Source organism: Cetorhinus maximus, chromosome 21, assembly GCF_964194155.1.
Source record: "Cetorhinus maximus chromosome 21, sCetMax3.hap1.1, whole genome shotgun sequence".
NCBI lineage: Eukaryota > Metazoa > Chordata > Chondrichthyes > Lamniformes > Cetorhinidae > Cetorhinus > Cetorhinus maximus.
The window spans coordinates 5811600-5831107 of record NC_135899.1 but is presented as its reverse complement, the minus strand read 5'-3'; the positions used below and the strand labels follow the sequence as shown (position 1 = coordinate 5831107).

Sequence of the window (19508 nt, the reverse complement as noted above, 5' to 3'; positions counted from 1 at the left end):
AAATTCCCGGATTTGCCCTGTGCAACTCTGCTAAGAGTGGTTCCCTTCCTTGTGAAGGAACAACTACTCGTGCATCCCATTACAGGATATCATCTTGGCTACTCAATTAATTCCTTCGACTGAAGAAAGGCTTCAATTCTTCAGGGACTGGTTCCTGGAACCACTCTTTCAACATTTGGTCTCACACTCTGGACAAAACTGGATCACGGTTCATCAAGTTTCTTATTTGCCTTGCGCAGACTGGTGTAGAATCCAGGAAATTCATCACTAATATGATCCCTTGGGGGACTGGAGCACGTTCAATGCTCTCCTGCAAAGGACGTGACTTCGTGCATCTGCATTGGCTATATGTATCTTTGATCTGTGCGTAAAAGTATAGTTATATGATGACAAAATCAAAGCCCACCTTTGAATTCTTGCGGAAGCAATAGGAAGGATAGCTTTTTCTTATCTGAACAGACCCAAGACCAGTTTGTGATCAGATACTATAGTAAAGTGTCACCCATGTGCATACAGATGGAGTTTTTCACTCCAAATATAATCGATAATCCCACTTCCTCGATTTGTGAATACTCCTTCTTGCCGTAGAGAGGGTCCTGGATATATAGAATATCAGCCTTTCTGAACCATCATCCATTTTGTGCGATAGTACCGGTCCTATGCCACAGGGGGACGCCTTGCAGGTTCGTACCAGTTCATTTGTCGGGTCGTAGTGTACTAACAAGATTGGAGAGTGTAAGAGCTGTTTGACTTTCAAGACAGCCTCTTCTTGGTGTGACCTCCAAACCCAACATTGTTTTTTCTTTAATAATGAGTGTAGGGGAGCTACGACCATTGATAACCTGGGTTGGAATCGACCATAGTAATTAACTATACCCAAGATTGGCTTGAGCTCTGAGACATTTTTAGGTGAAGGTGCCTCCTTAATAGCTTTAACTTTTTCTTCCACCGGGTATAAGGCTTGGGCATCCACCCGGCGGCCCAAGTAAACAATTTCACTTGCCTGAAAGGTACACTTTTCCATTTTTAAGTGCAGCACTGGTTCCAAGAATCATTTCAAGACTTCCTCCAAGTTATTCAAGTTTTCAGCTTCTGTGAACCCAGTTATTAGGGCGGCATCCAGGTAGACTACAACTTGAGGTTGTGCTTGCAGAAAGCTATCCTCTGGAAAATCACACAGGCCGAAGAAACACCGAAGGGCAGTCGTATGTATTGATGTAACCCTTTGTATGCGTTCATGGTCACACATTCTCTGGATGTATTATCCAGTTTCAGCTGCTGATACACGTGACTCATATCTAATTTTGTGTAAGTTCTCCATCCTGCTAAAATTTAGCATAGACATCCTCAATCTTGGGGATAGGGTACTTGTCCAACTTGGTGGCCTTGTTTACTGTTAACCTGAAGTCCCCACAGATCCGGATGGTCTGATCCAGTTTTAAGACAGGGCCTATGGGTGCTGCCCACTCCAAGAATTGAACTGGCTGGATGATCCCCAGCCTCTCTAAATGGTTTAATTTGGTGTCAACTTTCTCTTTCAAGGCATAAGGTACCAGTCTAGCTTTAAAATGATGAGGAGTTGCTTCAGAGCCAACATAGGTGTTAGCCTGCAGGCCCTTGATTTTCCCCAGTTCTTCTCGAAGGACCCTGGGCAGAATTTTATGGATGACGTGCTATCCTGCTGCCAGGGCATACAGGCGGGGAAGCAGCTACTTCAATATGACTGAGGTGCAGTGCCGAAAGAGGCTCCAACTGTCAAGCGGGACAGTGAACTATATCTGTCAGATGATTGGCCCTGAGATCTCCTCTAACTGTGTGGGTGGACACTCCATGACAGCGGATCTGAAGGTCTCAGTTGCCCTCCACTTCTATGCATCTGGCTCCTTACAGGGCTTGGTGGGTTATCTTTGTGGTGTCTCCCAATCAGCTGTCCACACTTATGTCAAGCAGGTTACAGATGCTCTGTTCAGACGTGCATTGACCATCATCCACTTCCGCTGCGACCAGACAAGTCAAGCACAGCAAGCCAGAGGCTTCACGGCCATTGCTGGCTTCCCCCGTGTCCAGGGTGCAATAGACTGTACACATGTGGCCATCAAGCCACCAGCGGGTGAGCCCAGTGCCTTCGTCAACAGGAAGGGCTTCCACTCCATGAATGTGCAGATATTGTGTGACCACAGGATGCTGATTCTACAAGTCTGTGCAAAGTACCCAGGCAGCTCTCACGATGCCTATATCCTCAGACACTCCCAGGTGCTGGGGCTCTTCAGTACTCCGGCTCGGCTGGATGGTTGGCTGGTGGGTGACAAAGGCTGTCCCCTCAGAAGGTGGCTCATGACGCCTCTCCGCCATCCAAGAACAGAAGCTGAGGAGCGCTACAATAGGAGCCACAGCTCCACAAGGGCTGTGATGGAGAGAGCCATCGGTCTTCTCAAGATGCGCTTCCGTTACCTGGACCACTCAGGGGTCGCACTCCAGTACCCCACAGATCGCATCTCTGTGATAGTGGTCACATGCTGCGCTCTGCACAATCTTGCGCTGGAAAGGGAGGATGCAGTTGATGTTGAAGACCTAGATGCAGTGGATGAGGATGCACATGATGAATCCAGCAGTGGCTCAGAGGATGAGGAAGCACAGGGCGATGATAAGGGGCAGCATGCCGACACACTACTACACCAAGGAGGCAGGGACATCCAGGACACTTTAATCTAACAAACCTTCAGCAAGCTCCACACACATGGATCAACAGGAACAGCATTGCCTGGTGCTTTCACATGTGGCACTTAGGCGCTACATCTTCCATCTCATCAGCTGCAACTGAGGGCTTAGTACAGAAACATCAATGTCCACTCAAACACTCATGATATGTCTGTGAAACATACAAATGTAGCACAAAGGAAACACCCTCAGCCATGGTCAGAAAAGTGGACTTTATTGCCACCAAAACAAATCTGACGTACATAATGAAATATTCCCTAATCTAGAGTCAACACAAAATCACCAGTGACAAACCCGTAGAGTGCCTAACATGCCTTATGCTTACGTCTGCGGGTGCTCCACCTTGGTGCCACTCCATCGCTTGGAGTGGCTTGTGAGACAGCCTGCTGACTCTGCTATCCTGTTGTCTTGATGACCTTGGCGGCTGTCCTCTGGCCCGTGGAGCCTGTGCTGGCCCCACCTGGAAGGAATTGGCCAGTTCCAGAACTGGCACCTCCACAGTTGTCGCAGCCTCAATGGATGCAACGGTCACTGGCAGAGGGGCGGAGGAGCTGCTGCCCTAATCTGGAGCACCCTGTGAGGAGCTCGCAGAGATGACAGGCAGTTGCTGCACCGACGTGAGGTCACATTGGATCTCCCTGCTCACCGCAGATGGATGGGCACTGAGCTGCGACACTTGGTGCCCAGAACATCTCCCACATTGCGAATAACCACCTGTGGCCATTAGCACTGTGAGGGCTTGCAGGTCAGAGCGTAACCCAATCAGAAGATTCTCAATCCGCTGGAAGCCCCTCTCAGGAAACCATTCAAGTTGGGGCAGCAAAATAGTAGGGAACAGTATAGTGAGGGGAATTGCCACTGTTCACTGCAGCAAGGAGCATGAGTTCAGACGGCTGTGGTGCCTGCTTGGTGCCAGGGTTCGGGACATCTGCTCAGGGCTGCAGAGGAACTTGGAGTGGAATGGGGAGGATCCAGTTGACGCGGTCCATGTAGCTATCAATGACATAGAATTAGGAAAGAGGTTTTGCACAGAGTATGTGAGGAGCTAGGCACTAAATTGAAAAGCAGAGGCTCAAAGATTATAAACTCTGGATTACTTCTGGAGCCATTTGAAAATTGGCATAGGACAAATAAGATTAGAGAAATGAATACATGGCTGGTATGAGAGAAGTGGGTTACAGTTCATGGGGCACTGACACCAGGACTAGGGAAAGTAGGGGCTGTAACGTTGGGATGCTTTTGCGAACCAGGACACTGTGAACCAGGAACGGAATCAAATGTAGAAAGATCAGGTATATCAAAGAGTAGAGACAAGGTAAGAGAGGAAAATGGTAATATTGGAAATGAAGGGGGAGAATGGCAGGAAGGGACAGAGAGAAAAAAACCTAATAATGTACAAAGAATCAAGGCTACATGTCACAAATATAACAAAAAGATAAACTAAAGGCTCTTTATCTGAATGCGTATAGCATTTATAACAAAGTAGACAAATTGATAACGCACATTGAAGCAAATAAATACAATCTGATAGCCATTATGGAGACCTGGCTGCAAGATGACAAGGATTGGGTCCTGAATATTGAGGGGTAAATGACCTTCAAGTAGAATAGGAAGCTAGGTAAAGGTGGAGAGGTAGCACTGTTAATCAAGGATGGCATTTGTGCAATAGTTAAAGATGACCTTGGTTCAGGAGGTCAGATTGTAGAAGTGGTTTGGGTGGAGATGAGGAATAGTAGGGGAAAGAAGTCTCTAGTGGGGAAGGTCTATAGGCCCCCTAACAGTAACCACAATGTAGTACAAAGTATACAAGAAGAAATATTGGGTGCTTGTGATAAAGGGACAGCAATAATCATGGGTGACTTTAATTTACACATAAACTGGAAAAATCAGATTGGCAGTAGTCGCCTGGATGAGGAGTGTATAGAATGCTTTTGAGATAAGTTTTTTTTAGGGAAGCACGTTCTGAAACCAAACAGAGAGCAGGTTATATTAGACTTGGTATTGTGTAATGTGACAGGATTAATTAATGACCTCAGAGTGAAGGCAGCTCTGGGTAGCAGTGACCACAATATTATTGCATTTAACATCCATAAGAGTACATCTAAGACCAGTATTTTAAACTTAAATAAGGGCAACTATGTGGGCATGAAAGCTGGGCTAGCTGAAGTGAACTGGAATACTATGTTAGGGGATAGATCAGATAGAGGAGCAGTGGCAGACATTTCAGGGATATTTCAGAATACTCAGAATAAGTACATTCCTACGATAAAGAAAAATTCTAAACCACAGATGGTGGGTCCTCCCTTAACTAAAGAAGTTAGGAAAGCATCAGACTTAAGGAAAAAGCATATAACTGCGCAAAGATGAGTGGCAGGTCAGCTGATTGGTCAGAATATTTGGAACAGCAGAGGTTAATCAGGAGAAAGAAATTATGAGTATGAGAGGAAGCTAGCTAGAAATGTAAAAATAGATAACAACAGTTTCTACAGGTATTTAAACAGGAAAAGAGTAGGTAAAGTCAGTGTTGGTCTTCGAGAGAGTGAGAATGGGGAGTTAATAGTAGATAATAAGGAACGACCAGATGAAATGAACATATATTTTGTTTCCGTCTTTATTATAGAAGATACAAAAAACATTCCAACAATAGCTGTAGATTGGGAGGTAGAGAGGAGAGAGGAACTTGGTGAAATTACAATCACCAGGGAAGCAGTACTGAACAAACTGATGGAGCTGCGGGCTGACAAGCCTCCAGGTCCAGGTGTACTTCATCCTGGGGTCTTAAAAGAGGTGGAAGAGGCATTGGTGCTAATTTTCCAAAATTCCCTAGATACTTGAAAGGTTCCATCAGGCTGGAAAGTAGCAAATATTACTCCTCTATTCAAGAAGGGAGGGAGGCAGAAAACAGGAAACTATAGGCCAGTTAGCTTGACGTCTGTCGTGGGGAAGGAGTTAGAGTCGATAATTAAAGAAGTTATAGCTGGGCACTTAGAAAAGCTCAAGATAATCGGGAAGAGTAAGAATGGTTTTATGAAAGGAAAATCACATTTAACCAATTTATTCGAGTTCTTTGAAGGAGTAACATGTGCGGTGGGTAGAAGGGAGCCTGTAGACATGCTGTACTTGGGTTTCGAGAAGACATTTGATCAGATGCCAGATCAAAGGTTAATGTGGAAAATACAAGCTCGTAGTGTAGGAGGGAATTAGCCTGGATAGAAGATTGGCTGGCAGGCAGAAAATAGTGTGCATAAATTGGCCTGTATCTGATTGGCAGGATGTGACAAGTGGAGTCTTGGAGGGGTCTGCGCTAGGGCCTCATCTTTTTACAATTTACATCAATGACTTAGATGAGGAAGTGAAGGCATGGTAGGTTAATTTTTCAGACGACACAAAGATAGGTAGGAAAGTATGCAGTAAAGAAGACAAAAGGAGGTTGCAGATGGTTATAGATATGTTGAGTGAATGGGCAAAAATCTCTGCAGCTACTCCCTTTAATAACCTAGGCTGCAACCCATCAGGTCCAGGGGACTTATCGGCCTTTAGCCCCCATTAGTTTCCCTAGTACTTTTTCTCCGGTGATAGTTATTGTATTTATTTACTCCCCCCTACCCTTTTTGCCCCCTGATTATTAAGTGCCTTTTGAATGCTTTTGAATGCTTTTGAATTCAGCTCCTCTGCCATATGCTGGTTTAACATTATTATTTCCCCAGCCTCATTCTCTAAGAAGCCTATGCTCACTTTGGCCTCTCTCTTCCTTTTTACATATTTAAAGAAGCTCTTACTGTCAGTTTTTATATCACTTGCTAGTTTACCCTCAAAGTTTATTTTCTCCCTCTTTATTTTTTTTTGATCATCTTCTGTTGGTTTTTAAAACTTTCCCAATTCTCTGGCTTACCACTAATATTTGCCACATTGTATGTTTTTTCTTTCCATTGGATACACTCCTTAGCTTCCTTGGTTAACCATGGCTGGTTTATCCCTTTCCAACAATCCTTCTTCCTCACTGGGATATATCTTTGTTGTGAGTCATGAACTATTTTCTTAAATATCTGCTATTGTTCATCAACCATCTTTTCTGCTAAACTCCGTTCCCAGCCTGCTCCAGCCAACTCTGCTCTCATTCCTTTGTTAATACCCTTATTTAAGTTTAGCACAGTCATTTCCAACCCAAGTTTCTCACTCTCAAGCTGAATGTTAATTTCATTTATACAGGTCATTGGTGAGATTGCATCTCGAATACTGTGTGCAGTTTTGGTTTCCTTATTTAGGAAGGATGTAAATGCATTGGAGACAGTTTCAGAGGAAGTTTACTAGATTGATACCCGAGTTGTTTTCTGAGGGTAGGTTGGACAGGCTGGGCTTGTTTTCACTGGAGTTTAGGAGAGTGTGGGGTGACTTGATTGAAGTAGATAAGATCCTGAATGGTCTTATCAAGGTGGACGTGAAAAGGATGATTCTTCTTGTTGGTGAGCCGAGATTTAGGGTGCACTGCTTTCAAATTAGGGGTCGCCCTTATTGCACAGAGATGAGGAGAATTTTTTTCCCTCAAGGGCTCGTGAGATTTGGCAACTCTCTGCCTCTGAAGGTTGTGGAGGAGGGGTCATTGAATATTTTTAAGGCAGAGGTAGATAGATTCTTGTTAGGCAAGGGGATCGAATGTTATCTGGGGTAGATGGGAATGTGGAACTTGAAACTTAAACAGGTCAGCCATGATCTAATTGAATGGCAGAGCAGGCTCGAGAGGCCAAATGACCTACTTCTGCTCCTATTTTGTATGTCCGTATGTCTACAATTCCAGTCAAGCCAAGCTAACACACCAAAACCCGACTTTGTATTAAGGTTTTCTGAATTGCTTCCGCATGCTGACAAAATGCATCTAATCAGCATTCCAGTCAGCTAAGTTTATTGTACACAAACTCCACCCTGTATGAATGAAGGTCATAAATTTCTCAATTTTACTGCTGCAATAACCTGACTGTGCTCTCTCTCTCTCTCTCTAATGCTGCTAACCTGCAATAGAATATTGATGCACCCTTTGCAAAATTGGAAATGGCAAATCCATTCATTATATTTACATATAATGCCTGCCATTTAATGTAATACAGGGAATGATAGAAACTGATGTCACATTGAAGTGTATTAGGGTGTGGAGTTGGAGGAAATAGATTCCACCTTAAACAGTCACACCATCCACCATTAGCGCACTGTGGCAGCAGTGTTTACCATTTACTGCATTGCAGCAACTCGCCAAGGATGTCCGACAGCACCTTCGGAAGGTGTGAGGGAGGGAGTTGTAAGGTTTTACCCAGCCACAGGCAAATAATTCCAGATCAGGGTAGTGCGTGACTTGGAGATGACCTTACATGTGCTGGTGTCACCATTTGTCTGCTGTCCATGTTCTTTTAGGAGTTAGAGATCACAGATTTGGAAGGTACAGATAATCTAGATAAGTGGAGTGTATTCCAGCACACTCCTGACTTGTGCCTTCTTGGTGCTAGATAGGCTTTTGGGAGTTACTCCCTGCAAAATTCCCAGCCTCTGGCCTGCTTATCCAGTTAAGTTTCTGATCAATGGTAACCCCAGGATGTTTGTGGTGGGGTATTCATTGGTGGTAATGCTGTTCAATTTCATGGGGAGATGGCTATCCAAGCAGCTGAAGATAGTTGTGCAGAGGCCATTGCCCTGAGTGACTCCTGGAGCTAATTTGATTGGCCTCCAACAACACCATTCACCTTCCTTTGTTCTATGAGGTGTCAGCTGTGGCTCAGTTCATAGCACCCTCGCCTTTGAATCAGAGGGTTGTGGGTTCATGTCCCACTCCCGGAAAACCAAGAACTGTGATTGTATTCGAAAGAAGTTGCAATCTGTGACTGTTGGTAACTTGAAAGAGTTTCCTTTGTTCTATACATGACTGGAGGCAGTGTATAAGTTCTACCCTGATTCTCATTGACTTCAATTTTACCTTATGCCATTCTCGATTAAATGCTTCCTTGATGTCAAGGGCAGTCACTCTCACATCACCTCTGGAATTCAGCTCTTTTCTCCATGATTGGACCAAGGGTGTAATGAGGTCAGGAGCCTTGTGACCTTGGTGGAATGTCAACAGAGCGTTGGTGAGCAGGTTATTGCTGAGTAAGTGCCACTTGATAGCACTGTGAATGGCCTCTTCAATCTCTTTGCAGATGACTGAGAGTAGTCTAATGAGCCTGTAATGCGGTGGGATTTGTCATTTTTTTGGGTGGATAGGACATACCTGGATAAGTTTTCTATATTGCAGTGTTGTAGGTGTTGTAGCTTGTGTTGACAATATGCATAGGATCCGACTCACCAATATGAAATCATTTGAACATTGCCCGGGTTTATTCACACTGCACTTGTAAAGGAGGAAAATTATCACATATACTGGAGTATTGGTTGATCTCATGCAAAATTTGACCTTCGAATTTTTGTGAAAAGATCCAAACTCTTAGTGCTTCCCACCCGCTCGCCACTGAAGTCAAACTCTCCCTGGTGCAAACCGACTCATTCATTGATAGAATCATAGACGAGCACACTACCGAAGGCAGCTGTTCAACTCTTTGTATCTGCGCATGTCAACATGTGATTTAAAGGCTCATTGGTGCACTCTGCATTCCTGCCAATCCCGCCCTCTAATATGGCAACAGCATCGGGGTATCAGGAGGGAATGGCAGATACATAGCCCAGTTCAAGGATAAAGTCGTTGAGATTGCAGAGCAGAGAAACAATTGTGCAGCAGCTAGAGAATTCAAGGTACCAGAGAAGAATTTTAGAGATTGGAGGAAGCTCTCCACTCAGCTCAGGCAGATGACTAAGAATAAATGTGCAGACAGAGGAAAGCCCAGCATGTGGTCACAGTTGGAAGGTAAAGTTACAAAATATGCTGATGAAAATCACCAGAATGGGCTCTCAGTTTCTCACAGATTTATCCAAATATTGACCCAGGAAAAAGCAAGAAAATTAGGCATTGCAGATTTCAAAGCCAGCCCTGGATGGATACGAATTGGTCTGAATTGGGGACATGGATGAGCCTCCTGTGAACTTTGAGATGCTTGCCAGACAAATGGTGAGCAAAGTTGGAGAGAAAACAGTGTTAGTGAAGATAATTTGCTCTCAAAGTTTGTGTTGTCGTCTATGTCTGACAGGTGATCTATTGATGATATCCAAGTGAAAAATCCTCCCAAAACAGCAAAGGAGAAGTTGTCCACATTCATGACTAGGGATGGAGGACGGTAATTTGAAAATATGGCTGAGGAAAGTTTGGAGTTTCCGACCAGGTGGATTATGTAAAGAAAAATGTCGTCTCATCTGGGACATGATCAGATTAGACCTTGTCAATGACGTTGTGGCTGGGGTTAGATCACAACACAGTGATATTGCAGCAATTCCTGGTGGCCCAACCAGCCTTATTCAACCATTGGATGTCTCTCTAAACAAGCCTTTCAAGGATAGTATGAGAGAAAAGTGAAATGACTGGATGATCGGAGGAGAGAAGACATTCACCATACGAGCGCTGACATTAGCAACCCTGTGTGAATGGAGGTTGTCATCAAATCATTCAACAAATGTGGGCTATCCAATGCACTTGATGGGACAGAAATGATTATCTGTGGAATGATACGGCTGATGCCGAGGTGATTGCTGATGAAGACAATGTTGATGATCCATAATCTGATGCCATTCAAGAAGCAGATTGGTACGTGTTATTTGGTTGTGAAGATGAGGAGAAGGAGGGTGATTGTTATACATTTTAATTCATGCTCTGCTGTTAAGTAGAAACCTTTTTTGTTCTGCGAAAATACTGAATGAAATTGCACAAATTTATCGAGATCACTTTTGTTTTTGATAAATTTATGCAATTAGTGCACAGAAATTCATGTCTGTCTCCGTGAAAGTTATTATTTATTTATAAATAAAAATTCGACAATAAAAATACTTTGTGGCTCATTTTGCATCACTTTTGGGAATGGGATTAACAGGAACAGTGTCGGACCCGGCAATTCCGCGATATGGAGATGGTGGGAGATGGTGGGTCTCAAACCATCCAAAATGTTACTCGTATAAAAGTTGACCTTCCTTTTTGACTGAAAATTAATCTTAGGAACTCGACTTTTACACAAACATATAAGGTATGTCAATGGACAGTTGATACAAATAAATTCCCCGCTATAAACTGCATGGATGGTTCCAGCAGTGATACAGAGGCACATGTCTCTACCCAAATGACCAGTGAGGGAATTATCAATATTGTGGATTTAAAGAGACAGGGCAGGATGCACTGTACAATACATTTCAGATTGTGTGTCCCACACGCTTTAAGAACATCTTCAACGTCCACTCCTGGGGAGGTGGTCACAGTTGCTTTGAGGCAGAAGTATATGAAGGAGAGCAGCAGGATTCCTGTCACTCACAGGGTTAAAACTCGACTTCCTCCCATCCTCTCTCCAGCCACCCCCACTGCCCAACCCTCCACGGACTTTCACCCTCCACGAAATTCTCCCTCCAGAGACTTTCACCCTCCTCCCCTGCGTTCAATTATTCTTCAGCCCTCTCGCTAAGGTTTTCCTGAATATCACTCTCGGTTTGGCCGCCCAGTGTAAAAGTGGATGGGAAATAGACTAGTGTACTTTCTAACTATGCTCCAGTTCTGCCGAAGGGCCATGAAGGCTCGAAACGTTAACTGATTTCTTCTCCGCCGATGCTGCCAGACCTGCTGAGTTTTTCCAGGTAATTCTGTTTTTGTTCTAGTGTACAATAGTAATTCCCTGAGTATTGCTGTGAACTTCATCAGGAAATCGCTGAGCTGAAGGTATTCATCCGCTCGGTAACATCGACACTAAAAGGGGTTTGAATCAGGAAGTGCTGAGTGTGAACATGGCTTCCAGATAGCAGGAGGAGAGTTTGGCCGAGGATGCAATTTGTCCCATTTGTCTTGATTTCTTGAAGCACCGCAGGGTGCAACATGATGTATGTTGATAACTCCAATACCATTGTCTGATTGTCTGTAATGACCATATTGAAATGATTGTAATATTCATTGATTGTGTTGATGCACATTGTGACCCATGTGTAAAAGTGGAATCTGATTGTGCTTTTGTGATGGTGCTTTTGAAATGTTTTGGAATGAACTTCCAGATATTTTATGAATAAAGTATATTTTTCAAAAAAAAAATTGTTTTGATTTCTTCACCGATCCGGTTTCACTGGAGTGTGAACACAACTTCTGCCGCTCCGGTATCACCCAGCGTTGGGAAGAGGAGATAAACTCCTGCCCGGAATGTAGACAGGAGTTTCCGAAAAGAAACCTCAGAGGCAGTCGGGTCTTAGCGAATCTGGCTGAGAAAGCTCGAAAATTAAAGCTGAGTCCGAAAGAGCAGGAAAGTAAACGTCACTGTGAGGAACCTGAGGAAGAGCTGAAGCCTTTTTGTGAAACTGACAAGAAATTGATCTGTGTGATTTGTAGAGATTCGCGGGAACACAGAGAGCACCGCTTCATGCCGATAAAGAAGCTGTTGGAATGTACAAGGTAAAAGGGAAAAGATTTGATTATCTGATTATTTGATCACATTTCCATGGTCTTACACTTTAATTTTCTGATTTTCTCTCCCAATCCCAGGATCGGGTGAAATCTTCCTTCGATTCTCTCACAGAGAAGAAATCGGTGATTCTAGAAATGGAGCAGCAACAGAAACAGAAGATTTCCCAAATTAGAGTAAAGTCTCCCTGTGCTGGGCTTCCAAATTTAATTCATTATTTTGTTGTTTTTATTACAGAAACATGTTATTTTTTATCGTTTCTTCTTCTAGAAACAGTTGAGCAGTCTGCAGACTCACCTCACATCCAAGTTCATTGAAATACACCAGATTCTCACTGAGAAAGAACAACGTTTAATCCGAGATCTCAGGGAAGAAGAGGGATAAATTCTAAAACCGATGGAGGAAAATCTTCGTGAAATTCAGGAGAATTTAAATTCTATTGAGGAGAAACTTTCAAAGTTGGAAAAACAGTTGGAACAAAAAGACGGAGTGATATTTCTGAAGGTGAGGGATTATATTTCAGTTTAGTTCAGTGAAAGTGCACAGTCACAACATGATCCACACGAGCCTCCTCCCATCCTCCTTGATTCCCTCTGTCAATATATCCTTCTGTTCCTTTCTCCCTCGTGTGCTAATCTCACTTCCCCTTAAAGGCATCTTACCTATCCCATTGGTGGGCGGAATTTAATATTCTCCCACCAGGTGAGTTTGGTGGTGGGAGGGATATTTAATCGGGCGAGAGGCCCGTTCCAGCCTCTGACCTGCTTAAGTCCACAATAGGAAAGCTGGTGAACAGCCTTCCCACTGCCAGTTGAGCCCCTTAATTAATGCTCACTGAAGGGTTTGATCTCACTGTCGCTGGTATTCAACCAGCCGCAGGCAGGTAAAGAGCTCACCATGAGGGAAGCTCAAAACTCAAACTCAGTCGGAGTTGCTGCTGGGTTTCTCTGGGGGTCTCTCGTTCAAAGGCACTCTGACTGATTGAGGGACATGGAATTGCAAAGTTAGGGGAGTCACTGAGGGACACTCCATTGTCGTTGCTGTTGACTCCCGCGTTGCCTGCGACCATCAACCTGTAACCCCCCCGCCATCCATCACTCACCTGTGACCCAGGTCCCTCCGTGCTCCAGGGACTCTGGTGGGTGCATTACTGGTACCAGCCATCGCCTCCCCAGTGGTACTGCTGAGCAATGAAGAGCTGCCAGCCTCTGATTGGTCTGCACCTCTCGGTGGGCGTGACCTTCACCCCTCTCTTCATCTCAGGGAAGTCCGGCCACAGTCCAATTGAGAGCCTGATTGCTACAGCAGACCCTCCTAAAAATAGGTGGCGCTGGGATCTCTCCAGCTCACCAGCCAGCAGACAAGACCCACGTTGCTCACATTAAATTCCACCCAGTGACTCCATGTGACAGTGATTTCTACATTCTCATCACCTTGTCGTGCTTCCTCTATGGCGTTATCACCTTCAAAGTGACCCCCACCACCCTCTGGAGATTCCTGGGGCTCCCGATCTTCTTCCCCCAAGGAGCTCTCATCCTCCCTCATTTCACCCTCCAGCAAGGGATCACCTCTTTGCAGTGCCAAGCTGTGAAGGACACAACACACAGCGATGATGTGGGAAACCCTCTTGGGAGCGTATTGTAGTGCGCCACCTGAGAGGTCTAAACATCTGAAGCGCATCTTCAGAATCCCAATTGTCTGGTCTATAAGGGAGCATGTAGAGCAGTTAGCAGTAATATACTTCTCCTTGGAACGACTCTGAGGGTGACGCAGTCAGTGTCATCAGCCAGCATTTCAGTGGATGCCCCTTATCCCAAGCAGCCATCCCTGCAGACATTCAGGACCTTTGAAAACCTCAGGTACCTGGGAGTGACTCGGGATGTGTGAGTCATGGCAACTCACAGGGACCTGGCACAAATGTGCATTATGTGCTTCCGATAATCGCACACCAGTTGTACATTCATAGAATGGTAGTCTTTGCGGTTTATAAACATTATGGGCTGCTGCCATGAAGCCCTTAAAGCCACGTGGGTACAGTTGATTGCAGCCCGTACTTAGGAAGCCTGAGATAGCAAGAAAGCCAGTGAATCTCTCAGCTTGGCTATCTTCGTCCAGAGTAAACCTAACATACTGACGTGCCTTGCTGTAAAGGGCATCTGTGGCCTCTTTCAAGCACCTATGTGTTGTGGACGGCGAGATGCATCCTGGTGGATTTTAATCGGCATATAGACTGGGAAAATCAAATGGGCAAAGTCAGCCAAGATGAGGAATTCATAGAATGTTTTCGGGATAGTTGCTTAGAGTAGCATTTTCTGGTACCAACCAGAGAGCAGGCTATACTAGATCTGGTATTATGCAACAAGATTGGATTAATTAATGACCTCACAGTGAAGGTGCCCTAGACAGCACCAATTATAATATGATTGAATTTTACATTCAGTTTGAAGGAGAGAAAAGTGGGTCCAAGACTAGTATTTTAGACTTAAATATGGGATTATTATGAGGGCATGAAAGCACAGCTAGCTAAACTGAACTGGCAAATTAGGTTAAGGGATAGGACAATAGAGATGCAGTGGTGGATATTTAAGGGGATATTTCAGAATACACAGAATAGATACATTCCAACGAGAAAGAAATATTTCGAAAGGGAGGCACAGCATCAGTGCTTAACAAAAAAAAATTAAAGATAGATCAAACTTAAAGAAAAAGCATGCAATTGCACAAGGATGGATGGCAGTTCAGAAGATTGGGCAGAATATAAAAAAGAGTAAAGAATGACCAAAAGATCGATAAGGAAGGAAAGATTAGAGGACAAGAGAAATCTGTCTAGAAGTATAAAGACAGATAATAAGAGTTTCTACAGATATTTTAAAAAAGAGTTAACAAAGAGAGTGTTGATCCCACAGAAAGTTAATCTGCAAAATTTATAATGGAAAATAAAGAGATGGCAGATGAATTGAACTGGTATTTTGCATCAGTCTTCACTATAGTGGATACAACTAATATCCAGAAAAAGCTGTAATTAAGGAAATGGAATGGAGGGAGGAACTTGGGAAAATTACAATGACCAGGGAAGTGGTACTGAGAAAATTGATGGATCTGCAGGCTGACAAGTCTTCGGGTCCCGCTGAGCTACATCCTAGGGTCTTGAAAGAAGTGGCTAATGAGAGAGCTGATGTGTTGGTTTTAACTTTCCAAAATTCCCTAGATTTGGGGAAGCTTCCATTAGAGTGGAAAATAGTGACTGTAACTCATTTATTCAGAAAAGAAAGGAAATAGAAAGCAGGAAACTCCAGGCCAATTACCTTAACATCTGTCATAGGGAAAATGTTAGAAGCTATTGTTAAAGATGTATAGCAGGGCACTTGCAAAATTTCAGGATAATCAGGCAGAGTCAACATGGTTTTGTGCAAGGGAAATCATGTTTAACCAATTTATTGGAGTTCTTTGAAGAAGTAACGTGTGCTGTGGATAAAGGAGAACTGATAGGTGTACTGTAATTAGATTTCCAGAAGACATTTGATAAGGTGCCACATAAAAGGTTATTGCAGAAAATAAAAGCTCATGGTGTAGAGGGTAACATATTGGCATTGATCAAAGATTGGTTAGCTAACAGGTAACAGAGGGTAGGCAGAAATGGGTATTTTTCTGGTTGGCAAGATATAACGAGTGGTGTGCCACAGGGATCAGTGCTGAGGCCTCAACATTTTACAATTATATGAATGAATTGTATGAAGGGACCAAAGGTATGGTTGGTAAATTTGCTGATGACGCAAAGATCGGGAGGATAGTAAGATGTGACGAGGACACAAGGAGGCTACAAAGGGATTAAGATAGCCTTATGACCGCAACTGATGTTAGTGCTGAGCAAGCCAGATCTCAGATTGAAACCCGTCTCGGCTGATCATAAATTTTTTCTCTGCATTGTAGAAACAAGGAGGGAACGCTACGAAACACAAAAACACAGGACTGCAGTGATAACTTTTATAATTTGGATAGTTAAAATGTTTATTAAAAGAAAGAAAAAATAAAACTTAAACGTATAAGATAAAAGATACACAGTTAGAAAGAAATCTAACCTATAACCCGCAAATTGCTTTAACAAAGGTACACAATAAAACTATCTTTTTGGCAACAGCCCTTAAAAATTCTTAAGCATAAAATGCAGAAAATATTACAAACCGAGAAATTGCTTTCACTTTAAACAGGAGTACAATCCATGACTTCCTGAACAAGCCCACACTGATGTGGTTTTTTCAAAAGAGAAATTCAAAACAAGCTGTTTCTCAGGACAAATATTCTCCTTTCATATTCTATTTTACCATTATTTCGGATCAATAAAACTTAAAATACTTGCCCCTATTTACTCACAAACTCCTGTAAAATGAAAATGTTCTTTAATACCTTTGAGACTTCTTTGGAATGCAACAACTACAAATTAATTTCAAAACTTATCCCCAAAATCAGATCTACTCTGTTTCCTTGTAAGTTAAGACCCACCATTAGGCCTCATTACAAAATGCAAGAAGATAACACCTTTAGTCTTTCATCCCTTAGATTCTATAGACAATCTGACTCCAACAGCCTCTCCTTTGATTAACCCTGGACACAGACAGATACAGATTACCCCTACCTACAAAGAATATATACATAAACACAGATATATAAAAATATACACTTAGCATCACACCCCCAAGGCAAAAATGATAGGTCACATTTCTAAAGACGTTTTCATTTTCTGAACCCACTTTTTATCAACCAATATACTTATCTATGAAAATGCTATTCCAATATAATGTACACATATCGAAAAATGAATATATACAAAACTGTTTGGCAAGAATACAGTTCACTCTCGTCCATTTTTTAATTTCTGAAATGCAAGTCCTTTTGAATTTAAGCTCTTGATAACACATCCACAGTGATAATCTCCCATCCAACACATGTATCATTTTCAAATTGAATGGTTGTGATAATAAACTCCATCAGAACAGTCTGGCGTTTTTATCCTGAAATTTCTCCAGAAATTTCAAGGGGTCATTGTCAGGATATACAATCATCTCTGCAGAGATGCTTGCAACAAACACTTCAAAATGTCACAGAGCCAGAACCAAATTTAAAGTCTCCTTTTCCACAGTTGAATATTACTTTTGATGTACATTCAACTTTTGTGAAAAACAACTCACTGGTGTCTCAATTTTCATTCCGTCTTCCTGCAGCAAAACAGCACCAACTCCTACGTCACGATTATCAACAGCCATTTTAAACAAAAATAAAAATACCTGGAAAAACTCAGCAGGTCTGACAGCATCCGCGGAGAGGAACACAGTTAACGTTTCGAGTCCATATAACATATAACTCTTCAACGGAACTAAGGAAAATTAGAAAAGAAGTGAAATATAAGCTGGTTTAAGGGGGGTTGAGACAAGTAGAGCTGGATAGAGGGCCAGTGATAGGTGGAGATAACCAAAAGATGTCATAGACAAAAGAACAAAGAGTTGTTGAAGGTGGTGATATTATCTAAGGAATGTGCTAATAGGTGACATTAAGGGTAGAAGGCAGGACAAGCAAGGTACAGATAGCCCTAGTTGGGGGGGGAGGGTGATTTGGGGGGAGACGGGATCGAAATAGGCTAAAATGTAGAGATAAAACAATGGATGGGAATACATTTAAAAATCATGGAAATAGGTGGGAAAAGAAAAATCTATATAAATTATTGGAAAAAAAGGGGATCGGAAAGGGGGTGGGGATGGAGTAGAGAGTTCATGATCTAAAATTGTTGAACTCAGTATTCAGTCCTGAAGGCTGTAAAGTGTCTAGTCGGAAGATGATGTGCTGTTGCTCCAGTTTGCGTTGAGCTTCACTAGTATTCAGTATAGCTTTTAAGCTGTCAAATGCAGTCTGACATTCTAGTGATCATTTGAACCTTCTGATCTTCTTTAACAAATCAGTTAGTGGAGCAACTACACTGCTGAAATTTGGCACAAATTTTCAATAAAATCCATTCATGCCAATAAATCACAAAACTTCCTATTTTGTTTTAGGCACCGGGAACTCCACAATAGCTTTTACTTTTGCATCCTGTCAGGCTACTTGGCCATGACCAACAGCGTGGACTTAATACTTGACTTTTGCCTTTGCAAATTCACTCTTATCCAAATTTATAACAAATTAGCCTCTTGCGGCTGGTCAAATAGTTCCTTAAAATGCTATAGGTGTCCTTCCCAAGTCTGAGTGAACACCACCAAATCATCAATATAGACTGTGCAAATGCTCAGTTTTTCCATCACCCTGTTTATCAGTCTTTGAAATGTGGCTGGGGTATTTTTCATACCAAAAGATATCGCCTTACATTGATACAGACCATCCAGGGTCACAAAAGTTGACATGTCTTTTGCCCTTTCTGATAATGGAACCTGCCAGTATCCTCAAAGCAAGTCAAGTTTTGTGATAAACGCTGACTGTCCAAATCTTTTAGTCTTGGAATAGGACACGAATCCGTCTTTGCTTTTGCATTCACTTTGTGGTAATCAATACACAGTCACTGCGGTCCATCTGGTTTTGGTACCATTGCAATAGGTGAACTCCAATTACAGTGACTGGGTTTTATTATGTCATTTTGAAGCATAAATTTAATTTCTTGTGATCTTGAGCTAATTTCACTGGATTTAATCTATATGGGTGTTGCCTTATTGAAACTGAATCCCCCACATTAGACTGAAGGAAATGCTACTGACTGTAGTTAAAGCGGAAGGAAGACAAGGGATTTTGTTAGTATTTTCAGAGGACAGAACAAAAATTTATATTCTGAAATTGATCCCTCTGACTAAATTGGAAAATGAGTAAGTACTTAAGAATTTAAATGTAGCTAAAGTTGTTCTCCCTGGCCTATTCCCACAAATTGACTTATGTGACTGTAACAGCTTTTGTAAGTCACTTTGACAATTCTCTGGAAGGTAACTTAATATTACATTTAAATTCTAACCCTTTGTTATGACACAACAGTTGATAAAGTTGATAAATAACAATTTTAAACCCCAGAAGGAAATTTTAAACAACTGCCATAACCTATATTTTCAATTGGTATGCTTTGAGTTGCAGTTCTAAATTCAGGAATAAGATCACCAGTTCTCGAGAGGTTTTTATATCAAACTAAATGAGACATTTATTAATTTACAACAAATTAAACACATACACATGGCTACCAATTACTACTATCTTAACTTTTAACAAATTCCC

The 19508-nt window shown here is 42.5% G+C and overlaps 1 protein-coding gene and 1 pseudogene across 1 annotated transcript in view; both read left to right on the top strand.

The window, feature by feature from the left end:
• LOC144695498 (uncharacterized) overlaps positions 1 to 19508 on the top strand; it is a 198344-nt gene that overhangs the window by 160391 nt on the left and 18445 nt on the right.
• On the top strand, positions 11608 to 16247 carry LOC144695434 (nuclear factor 7, ovary-like; annotated as a pseudogene).